Below are 16,183 nucleotides of genomic sequence, written 5' to 3'. Positions count from 1 at the left end.
CGCTCAGAGAGATCCCTAATTGTACTGTTTTCGCATGAAAGTATATTATGGAGGAATGTCAGTTGCCTTTTGTGTATTTCTGCCTCAAGGGGCAATGCTCCGATAAGTAATAATACTGCACAGTTTGCTGTCCTGATAGGTAGAGATTGGAAGCTTTTCAAGTTCTTTAAATGAAATATATTTAATTTGTCCATCTGGGAGTTGTTTAGTGGTAAAATTTCCAATCCATAAATCAGTCTTGGTAAAACATAGCACTGGTAGATTTTATAAGATGTTGCCGGGTTTAATCCATTAGTTCCATGTACTCCGGTTTTAATAAGAGAATAAAGTGTTCTCCTGGCTATGCTCATTCTAGCATCAATATTAAGGTCGTTTTCTTTTAGTTCTGATCTTATGATTCCCAGATGGGTTGTTTCTTTGGAAGGATATATGGTGGTGTTGTCCAATGTCCAACTTAGTGTTGATCTATCCATTTTTGCGGATTTATTGAGAATGACAGCTTTAGTTTTTTCAGGGTGCAGCGTTACCCGGTCCTGTTTAGAATGCCAGATAGCGGTAGATACCATTGTTTGAAGTTCTGACGGGTCGCTACTCAAGAAAGCAATATCGTTTGCACATGTTGGGCAGCCTACGTAGGTTGTTCCAATTTTTAATCCGATATTATGTGTTTTTAGGTCCTCAAGGAGGTCATTCACATACATTTTATATAGAAAGGGTGACAGTACTCCTCCTTGTCTTACTCCTTCTTTGATGCCAAAAGAGTGGCTGAGGATACCTTTCCATTTGACTTTTGATGTCAGTCCCGAATAGAAATCCTTGATAACTGTCCATAATGAGCTATTTGGAATATTTTCATAGAATTTGTCCATCATTATAATGTGGTCTACTACATCAAACGCTTTTTTACTATCTACTGTCATGAGAAATAATGAATCTAATGTTGTATGTTTGGATTCAGCTCGCGCTTCATTGATGATAAAAGCGGCCATTAGCATGCAGAGTCCCTCTGTAAAGCCAAATTGGAGAGTAGAAAGCAAGAAGATTTTGGAAAGACCTGGGAGGATGGAACTTTCAAAGAGCTTGGAGATAATAGGCGTCACTGTAATGCCTCTGTAATTGTCCATAATAGATGCTTCTTTTCCATTTCTCAATACTGGTGTAAGAATTCCAGATTTGAGATTGCCAGGGACTTTCGTTCTTTCAGAATTTTTCCAAATAGGTTTGTGAGAAACGTTGTAACAGAGTACGGAGAATTTTTAAGATGTTCAGATGAGATTCCAAATTCATCAGCAGCTTTTCTACAATTGAGTTTTTTTATCGCTGTAGCTTAAGATCGGTATCAGGTCGTTCCGTCAACAAGCCTGTCCGGCCCCAAGTCGGATGTCCCACGTCGATCCGGCCCAAAGTTGATCCGGCCCCATTAAAAAAATAATGAATTATGTATATTAACTTCGGAGGATTTGGTGACGTATTTGAATCAGGATAAATCAGGGACTTTCTATACTAACTTTAGTATGAAAAGTCCCTGGATAAATGTAATTTACGTAAATAGTATCGATGATTAATGTATATATAATAATTATATGTCTCTGCATGGCTTAATATTGCCAGGGTACATTCAGATGAATTATTTTAAATGAGTATGATTGGTACTGTTTGTAAAATGAGTATGATTGGTACTGTTTGTAAAGCAGCATCAGCATATAAGTATTGATTTCATTTTCCATGATAACTTGGGGATATCATGGGGTGGGGTGAGGTATAAAGTTTTTTTTATAACGCACACACAGAAGAGATAAATAGATATTTACAAACTAATTCCCTTACAGAACTGAAATGTTTGCAGCAGATCTGCTGCAGACTTGCTGCATGTTTGCTGCAAACAAAAACCTTGCAGGAACCCTTTGAATAATGTTTGCAGATGTTTGCAGCTAGCTGCGAACCTCCTGCAAACATTGCAGCTTTTTGCTGCAAGCTTGCGGCAAGTTTGCAGAAACAATTATGTTTGCAGTAAGATTGCAGGAAAAACTAAAATTTAAGAGATGTTCGCAGCTAGATTGCAGACTGAATCTTTGACAATTCTATATGCTTGCAAGAGCATTGCAAAAATTACATAAAATGAATGAGCATGCCTATTGGTAACTTCCTGGAAGATGAAGATTTGAAATATGAAAATGTTGATGGCGTTTGAGTCATGTTATAAATGTTATATATTAGTGTTCAGGGAGGCATTTTAGGTTGGAAAAGTTTAGTTTTCAAAGACATTATTTGTAAGTACAAATCTTCATAGAAGTGTAAACTTATGAAATGGGTCCCCTCCACAAATAGCTGCATGAATGTTTGAAAAACATTTTCAAACATGCAACAAATATACAGTACTCTCTAGTATGTTTGGAGATTATAACTTATTTTAAAATATTATGTTGTTCTAAGTCAAGTAGAATTCTGTGACAATATTATTCTAACTAACTGTATATATGCACACAATAAAATTTCAAATAAATCTGTTTTGTATTTTAGATATTAATGCATGCAATTCATTTGAGCACATACGTGAACAACAAAACTTTAAATTAATTTTTAAAAGGTATTAACTTATGCTATGATGATTTTGCAAATGAAAAAGTATTTGAATTATTGTATGTAACTTTTTCAGAATTTGCTGTGTAATATAGATAATGTGATGTGTACACAACATGACATTGGTTAATTGTATAATGTACTATGTAGTACCTGCAAGTTTGCCGCAAACACACAGGAGAAACATTAACTTGAATATAAATGTTTGCCGCAAGTATGCAGCAAACACGCAGCAGGTCTGCTGCAAACACGCAGGTGAAAGATTAATTTGCATAAATATGTTTGCTGCAGGTCAGCAGCAAACACTCATTTGCATATAAATGTTTGCAGCAGGTCTGCAGCAAACACTCATTTGCATGGTAAATTGTTTGCAGCAGACCTTCAGCGTATTTGCAGCAAACATGCCGCAAATACAGACTCTGTGTTCGCTGCAAGTCTGCAGCAAGTTCGCTGCAGACTTGCAGCATCTATTTGCAGGAGGCTGATTTTTTCAGTAAGGGAATGCAACATATAATTATGTAATCAGCATAATGACTTGTTAAAATCATTGAAATCATAAATCTATAATTGGCTTGTTATTCAACAATTGTTTGGTGATCGTGAACCAAACTTAATTAGTAACGCCTCAGAGTAACGCCAGTTGTAACCGCTTAATTATCTAAATCAAAATCATGATTGATTGAATTCACTTAATCAAGCTTTTATTTAAAGTTCTTGTGATTAATTGTTATATTTTTATAATAAAAAAATAATTATTTTACACTGCAAAATCATCCGTATTCATTTAAGGTTCAAATTCAAATCATTTATTAAAATTAACTTTGAGCATTACGGCTCATCACTATTCAATACAGTGTATACATATGGCATGTTACAAATAATATTAACAATATGCATAAATTATAACAATAGGTGACGTCAGAAGTTTCATGATTACAAAATATCTTAACAATAAACTGTTTCTTAAGTTAAGAGAGAACTGTATATATTTTGCTAAGTTACAAAGCAGTTTTTTGTTTTTACCAGAATATAATTCTATTAACTCAATCTGTAGCAACTGGAGAGGTATTATTTTGCTTTCCATTCCTAGCAAAGTCCTATGTCACATCATCCTACAGAGGTTAAAGAAAGAAGTTGATAAGTTACTGAGAGATGAACAGGCCGGTTTCAGACAAGAGAGATCATGTATTGACCAAATTGCCACATTAAGAATCATCATTGAGCAAACCATTGAGTGGCAGACATCCCTATACCTAACATTTGTAGATTTCGAGAGGGCCTTTGATAGTATAGACCATCAAGTACTGTGGAACATCCTTAGATATTATGGAATACCTGAAAAAATCATATCCGTCATCCAACAGCTCTATGACGGTTTTACATGTCAAGTGAGCCATGCAGAGACTCTGACAGATCCATTTCCTGTATCAACCGGTGTCAGACAAGGATGTTTACTTTCCCCTCTCCTTTTTCTGATAGTTATAGATTGGGTGAGTCGGAAATCATACAACACTCCTCTAGGTATTAAATGGACATTACAGTCATGCCTCGAAGACCTTGACTTTGCAGACGATATCTGCCAGCTTTCCCATCGCCTTGAAGACTCACAAAACCAAGCAACCAACCTTGAAACAACGGCAAAACAAGTAGGACTATACATCAATTCGAAAAAGACAAAATCTATGAGGGTAAACGCAAACCAACTTAACAAAACCAAAGTGAGAGATGCTGAAATTGAAGATGTCCGAGAGTTTACATATCTTGGAAGTGTCATCAGTACATCAGGAGGGACAGATGAAGACATCCAATCAAGAAAAAGAAAAGCTCAACAAGCCTTTGCTATCCTTAAACCAGTCTGGCGGAGCAAAGCACTTAGAACAAACACCAAAATCAGGATCTTCAACTCAAATGTAAAATCTATACTTCTCTATGGGTCAGAAACTTGGAGACTAACAGCTGCATCTACGAAAACATTACAAGTTTTCATAAACAGGTGTCTAAGAAACATCATTGGAATCAAGTGGCCAAACACCATTAGCAACAAAGAATTGTGGAAAAGGACAAGACAAGAACCAATAGAAAGAACGATAACAACACGCAGATGGAAATGGATTGGACACACTTTACGTAAAAACAACACAAATGTAACTAGACAGGCGTTAGATTGGAATCCTCAGGGTCATCGTAAAAGAGGGCGACCAAAATCCACCTGGCGCAGAGATCTTACATCTGATCTACAGAAAATTGGGAAAACATGGGGTGAAGCAAAGAAACTAGCCAAGGACAGGAAAAGATGGAAAGCTACTGTGGTCGCCCTATGTCCCCCATGGGACGAAGTGGATTAAGTCAAAGTAAGTCAACTCGAAAGTTGATGGCCTAGACCAGTAATATTTTTTGATATATTTTTTACGCAAATCAGTTTAACTGCTACATTGAAGAATGAAATGAAATGCATCCTCTATTATTCTTAAACCACAAAAAAATACAACTTCTTTCATTTCTTACAGTTCCAACTAGTTTCAATACAAATTTAAGGTTATGTGAAGACAAACGAATCCTTGTTATACATTTACGAAAAAGTACAGGAATGCATTTCTGTAAATAAAATTGCAAAATTAAATTTGTTACCACATACTTATATAATCTACACTTTGCAGAAGAATCTAATAAAAAATGTGACTATTGTTTAGCTTGACCAAACAAACGCTTTCTTATTAAAGGTAATTTTGAGCTGTCTACATTCAACAACCACTGATTAACCCACAAATTATTCATACCAAGTCTATATAACAATCTTTTTACATATTATGTTGCCCAATTCAAACATTTTTAACAATTTAACATAAGCTCTTTATAACAAGGCCTTAATATACAATTGTCACTCACTAAAATTTTGAACCAAAATTTTAAGTATTCTAAAATTACACTCATACTGCAGTGGAAATCTACCTGATTCAAAGTAGACCATCACATTTGAAGTCATTTTTTTTTGACACGTAATAAAATTTTACAGTAGGCCAAATGGACCTTTTCTATCATAGGAGATTTGTGTACTCCCATATCTCACACCCATACATTAATATATTACTAACATAAGTATCAAACAGACTTATAAATTGTAACTTGGATGGAGAGTTGTCTCATTGGCACTCATACCACATCTTCCTATATCTATTAGCATTGTAAATATATTTAAACATAGTGATGAAGTAGTTCTCCTCATACTGAACATAGCTTTTCTACCCCTTCTGCACAATGTTTCTGTGTATTAAGAAATTTACATATTATGGTAGTAATACACCTTAATAACAAAATAGTTCTACAATATCCACTGTTTGACCGTCATAGACCCATGACTCATTAGGCCGTACAATTCCATCCATCCGGAATGCAACAATTTTTGTTTTCTTTGTATCAACAGACAATCCCAATTTTTCTGTGTAAATTGACAAAATATTCAACTTTTCCTGTAAACCTTCAACTGTTTCAGACATCAAAATCATATCATCAGCATACATCAACAAATATAATATTTTATCTTGCAAATCTAAGACACAATTACCATTAGCAATAAATTCTTTTTCAAAATCATTCAATTAGAAAGAAATAAAATAGGAGAAAGAACCCCCCCTTGCTTTAAACCAAGGGTGAACTTGTTATTTTATACTGCATAACAAGTTTGGACACAGATCAGTGTGGATAGTATGTTTGGATGTTTGACAGTGTTTTCTGACAAAAAGTGTTCTCTGTTTTTTTCCATAGTATTCTATATTAAACTGTATTGCACAATGACAGCCAACCTGAACCAAACACTAAACATTAGCAGTGTTGTTTATTTAATATTTAGTTTTAATGTTCAAGACTGTCATGGAGGAGACACTATTTGCATTGATTACCAAAGGATTATGATAAAATATATTCCACTTCTTTGATATTGGATAGCTAGGAAAGGAACACATTAGGTGAACTTCTGCATGATGAGATTTCAATATGGGAGCATCTTCGCTAGCCCAGGGTTACGATCCATTCCCCTCCTCTCCACCCTTGGCGGATTGAGATAGAATTTCGGAGACACAAAGTAATGATCTCTATTGGTCGCAGTTGTAACTGGCTGCATCCAAACAAAAAGCACCTTTACGATGATCACGTGTAAATGTAGAAAATGCAAATAAACGATTACCACATGCTGATTGTCTTTACCCCCTAAACGTAGAACGGTATTTGGTGACAATTTTAAAGTTCTTAATTAACTTATTGAAGTTCCTGGCCGTGGGTATGTTTCTGGCGCAAATGTTGGAGTGTCAGGATGACCTAAGACAACAGGTAATACATGTGTGATTATAATGCTGCGCTATCTACCGGCAGACGTCGACATGAAAGCTTACGATCAGAATATGACTTGTTACCCCAATATATTCCAATAAAAGTATCAGTGCAATGTTCATGTTTCGGAACGATATTTTAGCCATATTTATTTCATGCAAATGAACAAACCTGTTAACATTTGTGTGCATTTCAAAGCCTTTTAAACAGTTGTTAATTTTATCTTCATGAAGGTAACACTAAAGATCAGAACAGACATTGAAACATACAGGTCTATTTTTAAGTCTATTGCAATTTCTTTTTCGCTTCTTCAAACATACATTTTGTTCAATAAGATTTGTGTTTTCTGAAATGAACAAGAACATTTTTGTTACCAATTAAGGCACACAAAGGGCATGTTAATATTACAGAGCATACATTTATAAGAAAAAAAATATATTGGTTAGCATAGATACATAGAATTTAAATAAACAATCATAATACAATAAGATTGTAATAAAACCATTGGTTTATAGTATACTAATATAGCTTCATGAAAAATAAATAGAGCGAACTCATATTGACTTTAACAAACTTTCCAACAACACTCAGAAACTGATTGTCTTTACTGGCAGCTAAATAAACTAGAGGCTCTAAAGAGCCTGTGTCGCTCACCTTGGTCTATATGCATATTCAACAAAGGACACTCTCCCGAGCGAGTTATAAAAGTTTTGAGTTCAGTTTAGTTGTGATTACATATGTTAAGAAGGAAGTCTAAAGCTAGAGTCAAAAAAAGATTACAACTTAAATGTAATAAAAATCTTAAGGAAAAAAAAACCACATTTTAACACCACTTTGATCACCTATATTAGGGTCGATGTTGATGGTTTTATGTCAACTTTCTCATCATTGTGCTTTGTTATTTAAATTTTATTTTGAGAGAAATAAACTACTGTACAATATTATTTAAATGTTTGTATAAAAGTTTATCTTTATAGTATTTGTAATAAGTGTTCTTTTGGCATATATCTACAAGTCCAAATGCTATGTACATACCCATAAATATATGGAATCAAGTCTATATCATTCTATATCAAACAGTATACATGTATTTGTATTCATACTAAAATTATGACAATTTTTCTCATTTTGTATAATACTACAAACTAAATTTCTGAATATGTCAAAATCACACATTCTGTAAATAAATGTTCTAACGTCTCCATATGTTTATTACAATAACAACATTTATAAATATGTTTGCCTGTAAAAATGTCTCCTTGAGAGCCACTCTCCTGTTGGTAATATCATATGTACAACTTAAAAAAATAAAATCTCTTATATACAGATTGTTCACCCTTTGTAAGTTATTCCATATATGTTGGAATTTTACATTCGGGTATTGTATTTCAATCTTGTTTTAATATTGTTTAGTTCCAACAGCTGTAAATAAATTTCTTCAAAACTTTTGTTATTAAGTATAACATTACTTTTATATTTTAGATATATGAATTTCAATCTATCATATTGCCCTATAGTGACCACAGAGTGTCTATACATATTGTCTGCTAACTTTGGGAGTATGGCTCTTGTGGTGATTCCTATAAAGTATATAAATAATGATGTCCATACAGATTTATTCCCAGTAAAAACTTGCGATACTCTGTATAATAGTAATGCTTCACTTTTCATTTTGATATCTGGTACTTGTTGCCCTCCATCTTTATATTGTTTGATAATTGTTGTTCTGTTTAATACCTCAATATTGTCCCAGAAAAAAAATCATAAATTACTTTATTTATTTTCTTTATATAATATTCACTAGGTGGATATACCCTTGCAGTATATAAGAATTTGCTAAGCACATAAGTGTTGAAAATTAAAACTTTATGTTCATATCGAAGTTTTCTTTTTTTTTCCATTTGTTAATCTGGTTTACGAGTCCATTATATTTCTTTTAAGTTAATTTCCACTGCGTTTTTCCATACCATATTCCAAGGACTTTGATTTCGTCTTTAATTAATTTGTTTATATTGTCAAAGTTTGTTGTATTAGGATTTTCAATTTTTTCAATTTCTGTTTTGTTTTATTATTGTTTGTACGAATTTTGCAAGCTAATGTTTCTATTATAAGAGCATATATACTCATACTAATTGGACATCCTTGTCTTATGGACCTTGGAATTACGATCTTGTCGCTAAGTGCTCCATTTATAATAACCTTACTTGTTATGTCGGTTTAAATTATCTCAATCCATCTTATAAAATTTGACGGAAAATTCATCGCTTTTAACACTTGTATAATAAATTCGTGCTCAACACGACCGAAAGCCTTTTCTTGGTCAAAAGCTATAATTAATATACCACTAATGTCATTTGAGTCCATATACTCCAAAATGCTTTCTATTGACAAAAGATTGTCTGAAATAAATTTTTCTGGTCCTGCACCTGTTTGATTCTTTCAATTACAATTCTTTATTAACCAAATGTTTTACCGCATATAGGTACATATATGATTAATATATACTAGATATAGATTACAAAAATATACGATCATGACAAAACAGACAGAAGCGTTAAATACACATAAAAATAAATGCTTATAAATAGAAGTCCAAATAGCAAATATATGTATCTAACAGTTTGTTTATTACTTTTGATAAGTTTTTGCTTAAGAATTTGGTAAGAATTTTGTAATCGACACATAACAGACTTATCGGTCTCCATTGTTTCAGGTCTTTTCTATTACCCTTATTTTTATAAATTAATGATATTAGTCCTGTCTTCATTGATTCCGTCAATTCTCCGTTCAAGTACACGTTATTCAATACTTCAACCAGGTCTTCCCCTATTATATTCCAGAATTTGGTATAAAAAGACTGTCCAATTCCATCAACTCCGGGAGATTTATTATTTTGAATTCTTTTAATAATTTAAGTTAAGCCATTTCAATTGATATTTTATAGTGTGTCTTTCTATGTTGTGATGTTACACTATTGTTTCAGATAAGGGTGAAGGTTTGGTACCATTAAAACGTTAAACCCGCTGCAATTGTTTGCACCTGTCCTAAGTCAGGAATCTGATGTTCAGTAGTTGTCAGTCATTTGTTGATGTGGTTCATAAGTGTTTCTCGTTTCTCGTTTTTTATATAGTTTAGACCGTTGGTTTTACCGTTTGAATGGTTTTACACTTGTAATTTTTGGGGCCCTTTATAGCTTGCTGTGCGGTGTGAGCCAAAGCTCCGTGTTGAAGACCGTACTTTGACCTATAATGGTTTACTTTTATGAATTGTCACTTGGATGGAGAGTTGTCTCCTTGGCACTCATACCACATCTTCTTATATCTATTCTTCTTGTGTTATAAATGTATCAAAGTTTGTTTTATCTTCGTCTGTTAGTTTATTTAGTTCAAGGTCTTCTAAATAATCAGTCATTGATTGTCTATCAATGTTTTGTGACTTATATACATCGGAATTAAAGTCTGTCACTACTTTAATCACCTCACTTTTAGATGTGCATGACTTCCCGTTTTTGTCTTATACACTTTCTACTTCTCGCTTATCTCCTCTTTTTTTCTCTTCCTTTTAAAAAAAAGTCAATGTTATCTATGTCGTCTTCGTACTAATTTTTTCTTGATCGTATTATTGTACCCGTTTTTTCCCTATTTTCTAAATCAATCATGATTTCACTTAAGTAATTAATAGTGACTTGATCAGGCTGAGTTTTATTTTCTTCATTCTCAAGTTGTATATTTGTATCTGAAAGTTCTTTTCTTTCACGAGCTACTAATATTTTGGAGAAACGTACTGTCATTTCTTTGATTTTTTTCTTTCCAATTTCCCACCAACCTATTATATATTAGTTACTCTTCCTTTGTTTCCAATTTATCCAGAAGTTATCTATGTATTCGATATAAAGTTCTTTGTCCAATAAACTATCATTCATTTTCCAATAACCATTTTCCCATTTAGAAGGCAAAAAGCAAGATCATTTACAAAAGAAAACAAAGGTACAAACACCTACAACTCACATTTCAAAATGATGCATGCTAAAATAACATTTCTTTATAGCACACTACTAATGTTAAGTATTTTGAAAATTATAAGTGTGAATATTAGAAGGAGTTTTGAAACAAAAATAGATGGTATTATTAAAGATTATGGAGATTGTGAAATTGCAGGAATGTGTTTATATCAAGCAAAATGTTATTAACGATTTAGAGATTAATACAGACTTTAAAATATATTTTTCTCAAGGAGAGTTGCATACAAAAGGCGTGGTTACATTGGTTAAAAAAGATATTGAATGTACAAACCATTACTTTAACAACCATATTTTGAATGGTAGATTGGTACATACTAGTTTTAAAACTGATGACAAAGTACTAAATCTAATTAACATTTATAGTCCTACAAAATCCACAGAACAACAAGGAATGTTTTATAGAGAAATGATAGAATACTGTGCAAGTGTAAACGTAGAATCGCAAAGAAATATTATGTTAGGAGATTTTAATTGTATAGATCAACAGATTGATACAAAAAACCCAAATGTAGTACTTGATAACAATATAATTTTGTTATATAAAGAATTGTGTAGCATGTTAAATATATTGGATAACTATAGATATAAATATCCTAAAAATAAGTTATACTTTTATAGGTAATAGAGGTGCTAAAACTAGAATAGACAAAATATGTATATCTGAAGCCTTAAAGCATAAAATAAGAGATCTAAAGCATATACTCTATCAATATAGTGACCACAAGATCGTATTTATAACTTTGAAACTTCAAAAGACTCTCTCCATCATTATAGACGAGAACAGAATTAATTTATCTTTATATTGCTGATCGTTTAGTCTATTTAGTGTCTGTCAGACTTGGGGTCAATTACATAGGAATGTAATTAATTAAATTACACATTACATTGCAAAAATGATCAATTACACTGCTTACCATTTCACAGTTTTTGAAATGTAATTAATTAAATTATTATGACTTTACTAAAGTAATTAATTAAATTACACATTACATTTTATCCAAATTGTATTAACCAATATGTTTTGTACAATATATATATAACTCGTCTCAAATTTAGCCCAACGATGTTGGCAACTAGATGCCCCAATGATGATTGTGGCCAAGTTTGATTACATTTGACCCTGTAGCTTCAGAGGAGAAGACTTTTTAAAAGTTAACGAACGACGACGACGACGGACGCCTAGTGATGAGAAAAGCTCACTTGGCCAGTCATATTGAACAGTCCGACAGAATGACGTTAGTAAAACAAAACAGACATATAGCAAAAATTGCTCCGAGAAAACAGTTATATCGTAGTGAATTTATCTAAGACAGAAAACGCAAATTTAAAAAAATTCGCACCTGCTCTATCCAAGAAATGTCAAGTCCCTTATCAAATGGCAATTATCAAAAGCACAAACACATCAAACACATGGAAACAAACTGTCATAATCCTGACTTGGTATAGGCATTTCCTTATGTCACGAGAGAATGGTGGAAAAACCTGATTTCATAGCTAGCTAAACCACTTTATCATTTGTATGACAGTCGCATAGAAATCCATTATATTGAAAACAATTTGTGAAAAAAAACCAACCAGACATAATACAAGGTAAAAATGTAAAACAATATAGGGGTACATTAATCAAGATTGTGTTATCATCTTAATTACTATAAAACAAAAAAATATGTCAACAAAGAAAAACGAAATGGCATGTAGACAAAGCACATAAGCAAAAATGAAAGACGAGAATACAAATATGACCACAGCACAACAACACATTGGCGGGATGCATAAGTACCGAGCCACGTCAATATAATATTACAACATATGGACTAAACAATGAAAGTTAATAATTTACAAAGACAAGTAAAAGAACACTATAACACGTTATTAAGATGATAAACAACGTCAGTACATAGAATTTATACATCAAGACCATCATGTATTATTTGTGAAGTTGATACGGAATATTTATCAACAAGATCTTGATATCTTCCGATGAATTTTTTGAGAAAAATGGCGAGACGTTCTTTGACATAACCTAATTTCATCAACTTTCTGCTCAAACACTGGTGACGTTTGAAAATTTCTGGGAAGCAACTGCATGCTCTTGAATACCAAATGAGTTGAGTATATCCCATGGCATGTTCAGGTCGGCATTAGATCTGTAAGGGACCTGAATCTGGAAATCCAATAGTCTTATCTTTCAAACACAGTTCTCTAATTCTGGCGCGTTGCAGATCTGGGCGTTCGACAAGGAACCATATCCTCATACATCTATCCATTAAAATTTGAAGTCTGCATCCACCAAGGCAAGGAGCACTTATAATTTGTTTTTAGTTTTTAGTTATGAAACAAGGCTCAGCTTTAATCCCCGGCTTCTAATGGCAACACACTTTCCATTGAGTGTGCTTGTGGCACGTTTCATCTTCTCTGAAATTCTTTGGCAATAGCTCGCCATTCATTTGGTTCTGTTGGACAGGACATGACTTCATCTTTATATTCATGAACAATTGCCTGGCAAATCTCACGAATAAAAGTATTCTGAAGTCGTACAGAAGGGTTGGATACCTGTCGCCTTAAGCTAATAGCAACTTTCAGACCGGAATATAGTGCCTTTCTGAATCGGGTGTCTATCTTCTGAATTCGAGGAAATTCTGTTCAAATGTTCACAAAAATGTCTGGAGACTTCCTTAAAATTAATGAATGACTGTTGATTCTCCATCCTTAATTCTTTCAAAAGTCTGTCGTAAAGACCAAGCTCGAGTCTTCTTTCAACAGAAAGTCAAGGACGCACCCAACAGAATCAACGCTGTCTACTATATCTTCTCCTTTTTCTTATTACCAAAAGTGTAGCCTGATCAGTTTAATCGATACAGTGCAGCTGAATTAAAGACTGCAGAAGTAGGTTTTGCCCATGTGTGTCCATGGTTGAACTACTGGTAGAACTTAATTACCGTTTTTATATCAACATTGGGTTCCCGATTGCACCACGATTTCCAATACGATGCTTCTACGCCTATCTCGATCTCACTACGTCCTAACTACAACCTCCCTCGCTTCTACTACGACCAGTTTTTGCTACAACTTCACTACGAATGTTTTTAGTCTGTTCGAAGTTGGTCGTGGACCTCCAGAGATAAAATTTAGTAAATGTTTTGTCAATTTGTAATATCAAAAACCTTGGTGTAATAATTTTTCAGTAATAAAGAGATTTCTTTCGTTAAACTCAAATATACGTTCTTACATTATACGAGAGAATCTATCAAGTTTATATATATAAACACCATAAGATTGTGACAAGGGAACATCACCATTTAAATTGAATAATAAACAATAGGAAGTGAAAAAAAAATATCTCTTTTATCCTTAATTTTGGTATTAAGTTTCCCGTTAAAGATATAGATATCAAGATCTAGGACAGGGCAGTGTTCATTGTTAGTATACGCTTTATTTAAAGTCAGTTCAGCAGGATAAAACTATTTAGTGTACATAATAAAGTTGTCATTATTGAGAGCTAATATATCATCCAAATATCTAAAAGTGTTATTAAATTTTTGTATCGGATGTTGTTTCGGTGGGTCTTTGTTGATTTTAGTCATAATTTGTAACTCGTTCAAATACAGAAACAGGTGCGCTATAAGTGGTGCAGAGTAAGTCCCCATGATTATAATTCCGATAACTTGACGATATACGGAATCTACATAGCAAACAAAAATTTTATAAAGTAAAAATTGAAGTGCAGTTATCGTATCATAGCAGGTCTAATTGAAATTATTTCTTTTATTTGTTGCTACTGAAAAATGATATAAAAGAGTTTGATCATATATATATTGGCATTCTGATTTTTTTAATGCCAAATAATTTGATTTGTGATTTTTTCTTAATGAGATTATAAGGCAAAGTGGTATACAGGGTAGAAAAAGCAAAACGTTGAACAGATTCGAAATCACCAATATGAGCAAGCAATTTATCAAGTCCCTCCAACGAATTTTTGACACCCAAAAAGTAATTAATTCCACCATTTACAAAGGCCTTATTTGAACAATTTATTACCAGCTTTTTGTTTGTACCAAGTGTACTAGTAAGGAGAATAGACATAAAATTGAGAATGGAAATGGGGAATGCGTCAAACTCAGTTTAAAAGAAGCCCGAGTCCGATGTCAGAATAGGTAACAAAATAAACTAAGCAAAATGACAATGATATTTAAATTATCAAAGGACTACTAACAGTTACTGACATGCCAGCTCCAGACATCATTTAAACTGATTGAAAGATTATGTCTTCATCATATGAAAATTAAGCACAATCCCTCCCGTTAGGTGTTTAGTATCATACCATCATAAAATATATGAGAAGAACATAACCCGTATCATGTCAACAACTGGTTTTAGAATACATTTGTTTATTTCCAATGCAAAGAACCTATGAGTGAATCAATATTAATACCAGGATATGCCATCTTTAATGACCTGACAACAGTATCGTAACTATATCCCTTCTGAATAAGTCTGTTTAAAGATTTGGTTGGCTTTTGAGGTGAATGTCGACATTTTTGTGCTTTGTAAAGGATATTACCATAAAAGATTGAATGTGAAATCCCTAAACGTATAAGATGTCTGTATGTTGATTTATATTTACGAATAATTTCCTTGTACCGATGATAACATTTAGTACATGTTTTGACTAGTTTGTGATATCGAAAACGCTAGTGTGATAATTTTTAGTAATACAGAGATTTTCTTTCGTTTAAATCAATACTTTGTTAAATACGCGAGCGAATCGAACAAGTTGAGATATATAAACACCATGAGATGGTAACAAGGGAACGTCGCTGTCAAAACATTGTTAAACCATTGTCGTGACGTCAGGCTATTCATTTACCGTGGATTCTTTTTCTAAAATCAACGCTTCCTAAATCTGTCGCTGAAATGGATTCACCAAATGATGTTCAATTGTTTCCTTTGTGTGCCTAATTTCATTAAGTTTGAATTGGCTCATTCAATGATTTCTGTTCACTAATGAAATTAATTTAAAAACTTACTTTTCATTTTTGTAATTTCATATGCCTTCACTGGGAATCGAACTCCTTGAAATCAACTATGTGTGACTGACATCAATACATCGACGATACATCTCGGCTACCAATGGGTTGCAATTTAGATGTGTATTATATATATATATATATATAAATGAACATGTGATATAAGTCGGTGCAAGGGACAAATATGGCTTGTATCTTTGTACATACATAATAGGGAATCGTATAGTATAAG

The sequence above is a fragment of the Mytilus californianus genome, unplaced genomic scaffold (assembly GCF_021869535.1).
Source record: "Mytilus californianus isolate M0D057914Y unplaced genomic scaffold, xbMytCali1.0.p SCAF_5, whole genome shotgun sequence".
NCBI lineage: Eukaryota > Metazoa > Mollusca > Bivalvia > Mytilida > Mytilidae > Mytilus > Mytilus californianus.
This window is presented reverse-complemented; position numbering follows the sequence as displayed.